General features: G+C 40.0%; 1 protein-coding gene and 1 long non-coding RNA gene across 7 annotated transcripts in view; both read right to left on the bottom strand.

Moving 5' to 3' along the window:
- Positions 1–8,234, bottom strand: part of NRG1 (neuregulin 1) — a 1,133,309-nt gene that overhangs the window by 351,449 nt on the left and 773,626 nt on the right. The gene's annotated exons all lie outside the window — the stretch shown is intronic.
- Positions 8,125–8,234, bottom strand: part of LOC119472321 — a 24,742-nt gene continuing 24,632 nt past the window's right edge. Inside the window, exon 4 of the long non-coding RNA XR_005201456.1 lies at positions 8,125–8,226. This is a non-coding gene — a long non-coding RNA (uncharacterized LOC119472321). The remainder of the gene's footprint in view (positions 8,227–8,234) is intronic.

The following is an 8,234-nucleotide window of genomic DNA, read 5'->3' as shown; positions in this document are numbered from 1 at the left end:
ATTTTTAGCAGAGATGAGGTTTCACCATGTTGGCCAGGCTGGTCTCAAACTCCTGATTTCAGGTGATCCACCTGCCTCGGCCTCGCAAAGTGCTGGGGTTACACACATTCCTGTTTTTAAAAGTGAAATCTGCCTTCTATAGAACACATTCCTTCACAGAAATACACTACAGAAAATAAATCTAATAAAGTAGAATTTTGTTCAAATTCTTCCCTCACAATGATGCTTTAATTTGCTGAGGAATGTATGATTGATCCTAGTTCACCTGCTAAATATGCATAGGCAGTATGGCTCTCTAGTGCACTTATTATGACGAATACATGATTTCTTATTGATCAGAACATACACAACATTGTGAAAGGGACCATGATACCATTTTGTGCCCCAGGGCGAACTGGGACATAGGTATGTAAGCCTCCAGGGCTCTACTGGAAGAGTTTTTCTTCTTGTTTTTTTCCTGCTATAACTGTCCTTTCCAAGATTAAATGATGCCTAGGATATCACAGGTTCAGAAGAGTTTGAAAAGAGGAGTTATTTATAAACCCTGAAGGTTCCAGGGGTCTGGACTTAGACCACTTTGGACTCAGAGATGACTGTGAGGTAAGGCATGGTCTAATCTTGTTGATGGAAGTCCTAATGTGTCCTAAAAGGTTTTTGGTCATCACTGTCTTTGGGGACTCAGAGTCTTCCTCTTTAGCCAACATTTCAAAGAATCCTGAAACTAAAGAGGAAGACTCTGAGTCCCTAAAGCGGGGGACTCACTCAGTCCACTGGCTCTTTGACCTTTGCCTGTCTGCATTAGGGTTATGGCTGAGATGCCAGGGAAAACACAAGATGAGTGTGTTCAGCTTGAAGCTGACTCAACTGGTTTCTACCACCTCAGTTCAAACTGGGAGTGAGATACTTTTCCTCCTTTGCTTTTTAGGGCAGTTAATGTTCCCAGCAGATCTCCCTTTTTCTTGCCATTTCCCAGCATTCTATACACTAATTTTGCAAAACAAGATTGTAAATGCTTTGCATAGTCACTATCTTAGGTTGCCCTTCCCATTCACAGCTCTGTCATTTGAAGATTTCTATAGATATGCATCACCTCTGGTAGATACAGGCATGTTTCAGAGACAATCCTGGCAAGAATATTTCACTTTTGAAACCAATTAAATTTGGTTTTGCTCCTGTTTGTGGTAGTTCATTTCACCCTGTAGCAGGAAGGTAATGCCAATGTGCCTGGAAAACAGAGTTTCAAGCCTCGATTGATTTTAAGCCATGTTTTAGAATCTTAGGGTCAATTAATATTAGAGTTTGACAAAATCTCTGCTCTCAAACAAAATTGTATACAAAAGCTCAGTAAGTAAGCCAGGTAAATGTTAAGATACTTTGGCTGAATCCAGGTTAAGGAGTCCAGAGAATCTAATGCAAACCCAGTGCCTGGAGGACCTCCAAAAAACTCCCAGGGCTTAGTAGTGTACAGCGTGAAAAACAGTGATCTCATCCATGTCCTTCATTTTAGGGATGTGATACCTAAACTTGGTGTTTTTTATTTCAAAGTCACATGTTACATTAGTGGCAGAGCCAGGATTAAAAACCAGTTCAGTTCTCTCCACAGCACAACACAGCCCAGGGCATAGACAGGTATGTTTTCAAATCTGAGTTGTCTGCATAACAGAATTATTTTGGAAAAGAAACCCAAACTGCATTTCTTGTTGTCTTGGATCAAACCATGAAGAAACATCTCCCTTTAGCTGAAATCATCCTGCACACATCAACCATCTGTGCACGCGTGAAAATATATTGTTCTGCCCTTTGGATGTCACTGGAGCCTTTGGCTAGGGCGGGGGAAGAGATTTATAGGTGTTGGTGTAGGGTCACTTCTCTCTTCCATTCTGGTGTTTTTGTCTGGCCTGTGGTCTGCTTTTTGAAGACACCTTTGTCTGTTTTCCAAAACAACAGCTAGTTTATATGCCTAACTGATCCATGCAAATAAAATAATAAGCAAAATGTTTTGATTACTCTTCAGGGAATATATTTTATAATTATCCTGAAATTTAAAAAGTATTTTAATGATCAGAACTTCAGACACTATGGAAGGAAATGGGAGTGATAATTTAAAAATAGCATTTATTATTTTCTTTCTTTTGTATAATGTTTTATAGTTTTTAAAAACTAAACTTTTTATTTTAGAATAGTTTTAGTCTTACAGAAAACTTGTGAAGATATTACAAAGGGTTCCCATATGTCCCACACCCAGTTCCCCTTATCATTAATATCTTATTTTAGTATAGTACATTTGTCATAATTAAGGAACCCATTTTGATATACTATTAACCCAAATCTGCCTTTCATTAAGATTTTCTTTGTTTTTACCTAATCTCCTTTTCCTGCCTCAGAATAGAAGTAAAAATGGCATGTTACAAGCCTAAGGAAACAATAAAATGTGATTTCAGGGTTTCATCTAGCATACAGTACATTTAGTTACTATCTCTCCTTAGTCTTGTAACAGGCTTTTGACTCTTATCGATATATTCTGAATGATTACCCAAGTAAATAAATAGTCCTTGAGGGCATGGTTTGTAATGAAGGTATTTCACCAAGTAACTATATTGTAGAACATCTAAGCAATCGTCTATTGTTGTTTGGCATTTAAATTGTTTAGATATTTTTACTGTTATAAACGTTTTGTGACATATTCTAATACATCCATGATTATTACTTAGGGTGAATTCTTTGAATAAGGTGACTAGACCAAAGAATACACACGTTTCAGGCTTTTGGGACACAATTAGGAGAATGTGAATCAAACAGATGGAGCACGTGGTCTCTGGGTGAATTCAGGCTCCTTCCAGATGCAGTGTGTAGCTATGGGCAAGCAACTTAACCAGTCTGTGTATAATTTCCAAATTTTAAAGTTAGGGTGATAGTGACAACAATAGTACCATTTCAGAGGGTCTTTGAGAGGATTAAGTGTAAATGTATATATATAGTCATGTGCTGCATAATGACATTTTGGTTAATGACACACCACATATACAACTGGTCCCATAAAATTATAATACCATATTTTTACTGTATCTTTTCTATGCTTAGAGACACAAATGTTTGTCATTGTGCTGTAAATTGCCTTCAATATTCAGTACAGTAATATGCTATACAGGTTTGTGGTCTGTTAGCAATAATCTATCCCATAGAGCCTAGGTGTACAGCAGGCTAGATGTGTAGCAAACCACCTAGGTTGTGTAAGTATATTCTATGATATTCACAAATGATGAGATTGCCTAATGATACATTTTTGGAACATATCCTATTGTTAAGTGACACATGACCATCTATTAGTCAGGTTTCTCCAGAGAAAAAGAACCAATAGGATATATCTGTTCACATATATATACATGGAGAGAGCGAAAGAGAAAGAGATTCATGACAAGGAATTGGCTCATGTGATTATGGAGACTGGGAAGTCCTAAGATCTGCAGTCAGCAATTTAGAAACCCAGGGATGCTGATGGTGTAGTTTCAGCCTAAGTCTGAAGGTCTGGGAACCAGGAGAGCCAATGGTATAAATTCTAGTCTGAAAACCAGTAGCCTCAAGACTCAAGAAGAGCTGATACTTGCGTTCCAGCATGAAGGCCAAAAGATTGATGTCCCAGCTCAAAGCAGTCAGACAGGAGTAGTTCCCTCTTTCTCAGTCTTTTTGTTCTATTCAGGTCTTTAATTGATTGGATGAGGTTCACTGACATACGGGAGGCCAATCTGCTTAACTCAATCTACCAGTAAAAATGTTCATCTCATCCAGAAACACAGGCACACCCTGAGTAACAGCTGGACAAATGTCTGGGACCCAGCAGCTTAATCAAGTTGATACATAAAATTGACCATCAGAGTATACATGGTCCCCAATTTATGACAGTTCAACTTAACTATATTTTGATTTTACAGTGGTACAAATTCAATACACATTCAGTATGTTCTTTGACTTTAAATAGGGTTATGTCTGGATCAACTTACAGTGGATTTATCCAGACATATCCCCATTATAAGCTGAGGAGCATCTGTATTTAAATAGCTTAGCATGTAGTAAGCACCTGCCCACTATGCTCTGATGAAAATCAAGTATGGAGCACACAATATTTTGAGATTAAGCTGAGTGACTGATAAAGAATATTTATTTTCTTTATTTTAGAGCTTGCACCTCTTGGATAAAAAAACTTGACTGAATTGAGTTACATGGCCTTAGCCTCTAAATTATGCAGTGGAAGTTGTAGACACTCCTAATGGTGGATTTTGAAGTACCATGACACATAGTACAAACATTATTTCTTTTCCCACTTTATAAAGCTTAACTCTACTTCTTCTTCTTTTGTGTTCCACACTGTTAAGTCTCCATAACTCGAGAAAAGCCCATATGGGAGTCACAGGCCCCATATTCTGGATTATTCTGTAGCTTTGAATAAGTACGAACTCCTGAATAAGCCACCTGTCTTCTCTAGAGTCTCTAGTTCCTCATCTGATAAAAAGTGTGGGCTGTGATGACTTAGGCCTGTTCACATCTATATTCCCATGGTTCTGTGTAAATATATAGATTTCCTTAAACACATTCATAACAAGAGAATAAATGCCCTGCTGAAGGCTGGTGTCCCATTAACAAGCAGACTCTGGGGACTTTAGTAGTCAGGTGGGCAGATGAGGGAAGGCACAGATTAATTACAAGTCTAAAAGTGGTTAATTTCTCTGTTGAAGGCAATACACTCTGGCGTGAAGAAGAGAAGAAGAAACGAAAGACAAATGGTCATGTGCTGAAAGTGGAATTCACTGGGCAAAAATCATGCACCTTTCTAAGAATTTTGAATATTTATTTTCCTAAATTGTTCTCCAGAAAGTTTGTATAACATTTATTTTGGGAGAAAGATTTTTGAGAAGATGCCTAGACTGGTGGCTCACACCGGTAATCCCACCACTTTGGGAGGCTGAGATGGGGAGATTGCTTGAGCCCAGCCTGGAGAACATGATGAGACCCTGTCTCTACAAAAAATACAAAAATTAGCTGGGCATGGTGTCATGCACCTGTAGTCCCAGCTACTCCAGAGGCCAAGGTGGGAGGATTTCCTGAGCCTCGGAGATAGAGGCTGCAGTGAGCTATGATGATGCCACACCAGTCTAGGTGACAGAGACCATGTCTGAAACAAATAACAACAACAACAACACACACACACACACACACACACACACACACAAACAAAAGAAAGAAAAGAAAAGATCCTTTTCTTAGGGCAGGAATGGGGGTGAATCACTGACAACTTAGCCCAAGTTCCTGTCTCAGTTTTTCTCCATACAGGGGTATATTGAGTCCTTCTGCCTCTGATTGTTGGTGGAAGAGCTGATGAATCCTTTCAAGGAATAGCCCAAAGCTCCTTAGAGGCAGGGTTTGGAGGGAATGGCTCAAGGAGACTGCGGAGATAACTATGGCACACCCTGCCTGTAAGACCCAGATGAAAGGGGCATTGAAGAGATTCTCCTGCTGGGAGAACTCCATCAGCAAGGCTATGGAACATTTCCATCACCCTTCCAATTTGCTCTCATTACCTAGTTAATCCTCACTTAGTGCTTTCCTGTGAAGAGAGTCAATGTCATCACCCAGTATGCACAAGAAGAAAACAGAGAGAGAGAAGTTAAATATAACAGCTCATCTCTTAGTGAAATGCAAATGGAAAAAGGCAAAGTATGAAGTTAACTGTACCCGCTCTGTTCACTTTCCAGTGGAATCCTGGTGTTCTAAAAAACAGCCTCATAGGTTCTAGAAATCAGCCTTCACTGGATGCGTACTTTGCAAATATTTTCTTCCATTCTGTAAGTTGACTGTTAATTCTGTTGGTTATATCTTTTGCTGTGCCAAAGCTTCTTAGTTTAATAAAGTTCCATTTGTCTATTTTTGTTTTTGTTGCATTTGCTTGCTTTTGGGGTCTTCGTCATGAATTCCTTGCCTAGGCAATGCCCAGGAGAGTTTATTTTCTAGTTTTCTACCAGGATGGATTTTTATAGTGTCAGGTATTATATTTAAACTTTTAATTCATCCTGAGTTGCATATGGTGAGATAGGGGATCCAGTTTCATTGTTCTGCATATGGCTAGCCAATTTTCCTAGAACCATCTATTTAATAGGGTGTCCTTTGCTCAGTGTCCTTCATTGGATGATTGAATAGAGAAAATGTGGTGTATATTCACCATGGACTCCTACTCAGCCATACAAAAGAATCATTTCATGTCTTTTTCAGCAACATGGATGGACTTGAAGGCCATTATCTTCAGTAAAATAACTCAGAAACAGAAAGTCAAATACTGCATGTTCTCACTTAGAAGTAGGAACTAAATAATGAGTACACATGGACATAGAGTGTGGAAAAATAGACACTGGAGACTCAGAAAGTTGGGAAGGTGGGAGGGGATGAGGATTGAGAAGTTACCTAACAGGCACAAGGTACACTATTTGGGTGGTAGTTACGCTGAAAGACCAGAGTTGACCACTACACAATATACCCATGTATCAAAATTTCTGCTAAATAAACAGAAATTTAAAAATAGAAAAACTTAAAAAAAAAAAAAACCCAGCCTTGTTGATAAAATTTGTACATTCCCCATATGCATTCAGGCATGAACAGCCTGTTCTTTGTGGAAACTCGACTGAATCTTCCTCCCTTCTTAGAGAATCTTCCCCCAACCTCATGCACACATCTTTTTGCAGTTTTTGGAGATTTCACCCCCTGCACTAGCCACCTGACCAAGAAAGCTAATTAAAGGTAATGAGCCCTGCAGGGATCTAAGTGCTTTCTCCCATCCGTTCCCCAAATAACTAGAGAGCTTCAGGGCACTAACTAACAGCTCCCATATGCTGTGGAATGGCTTCTCACTCTGACCTAGTCAGCCTGGCTCCCAGTATAACAGTTCAAACTGTTCTCGAACCTTTGTACTGGACTGCACACCTCGGCCAGCTGGCTCATGCTCCCTGACTAAGGGGCCTGAGGGAATGAGGCAAAGAGGGCAAACAGCTTGGTGCAAGGCTGTGATCAGGAAAACAGTTTAATGACACATGCTCATCACTCAGAATGATTCATTTTCCTATAAATAACAGAACACATGATCACCTTCTCATCACAGAATCCCCTTCTCTACTGCCCACCCCAAGTATGTTCAGTGACCTAGCAGTAACTTATTGTCTCGGAAATGACCCAAGCCTCTGATGAGTTATAGAGGAACATCTATGGGCTTCAGAGCCCGGGGAGCGCTCACTGACAATAAATGAGTTCCAGAAACATTTTGTTCTCAGGCATAAAAAACAAATGCAGCGGGATGACTCTGTGGACTGAAAATAAGGTTTTGAACTTGGTGACTTCTCAGATTCATTCTATCCTGATACATTTTGCACCAGAGATTAATCAGTTACACCTCTCCTAGCAGTGAGCTGAGACCCTATAGTCAAATTCTTCTTTTTTGGAGCCACAGGCATATTTTGATTTAAAAAAAATCATAGAGCTTCAAATTCCCTTATGAACAGAGCTCAGAGGAACACACTTTATAGTTGTTGTCAAGGCTGGAGGTAGGAATGCTCACCACTTCTCCGTTTGCTGATACTTTCAATGAGGCCGTGTAGTGGTTGGACATATGTACTGCAAGGAATACAAAGAGCGAGACATAAGGAAGAAAGACATGCCCACTTTTAGTCTGAGGACAGAGGCACAAAATCATGGAGCAATGTGTTACTTCTTTCTCTCCACCCTCTTTCCTGCAGCCTTCAATCCATTCATGATAGACATCCCTCTTATTCTAAGGGTAAAATTTTGGAATTAAGTATTAAATAGGTTCTTCATTCTAAAGGACCAGTGGACTCTGTGCTTCTCTTATCAAAATGAATTCAATAGACAAGATTAAGACCAGCCCAGCTTTAAAAAATACATACAGAGGTCAGGTGCGGTGGCTCACACCTGTAATCCCAGCACTTTGGGAGGCCGAGGCAGGCGGATCACGAGGTCAAGAGGTCGAGACCATCCTGGCTAACATGGTGAAACCCTGTCCCTACTAAAAATACAAAAATTGGCTGGGTGTGGTGGCATGCGCCTGTAGTCCCAGTTACTGAGGAGGCTGAGGCAGAAGAATTGCTTGAACCTGGGAGGCAGAGGTTGCAGTGAGCCAAGATCATGCCACTGCACTCCAGCATGGCGCCTGGTGACGAAACAAGACACTCTCTCAAAAA

The sequence above is a fragment of the Cebus imitator genome, unplaced genomic scaffold (genome assembly GCF_001604975.1).
Source record: "Cebus imitator isolate Cc_AM_T3 unplaced genomic scaffold, Cebus_imitator-1.0 Scaffold5, whole genome shotgun sequence".
Classification (NCBI taxonomy): Eukaryota; Metazoa; Chordata; class Mammalia; order Primates; family Cebidae; genus Cebus; species Cebus imitator.
Note: the sequence above shows the minus strand (reverse complement) of the source record. Positions and strands in the feature narration are given on the sequence as shown.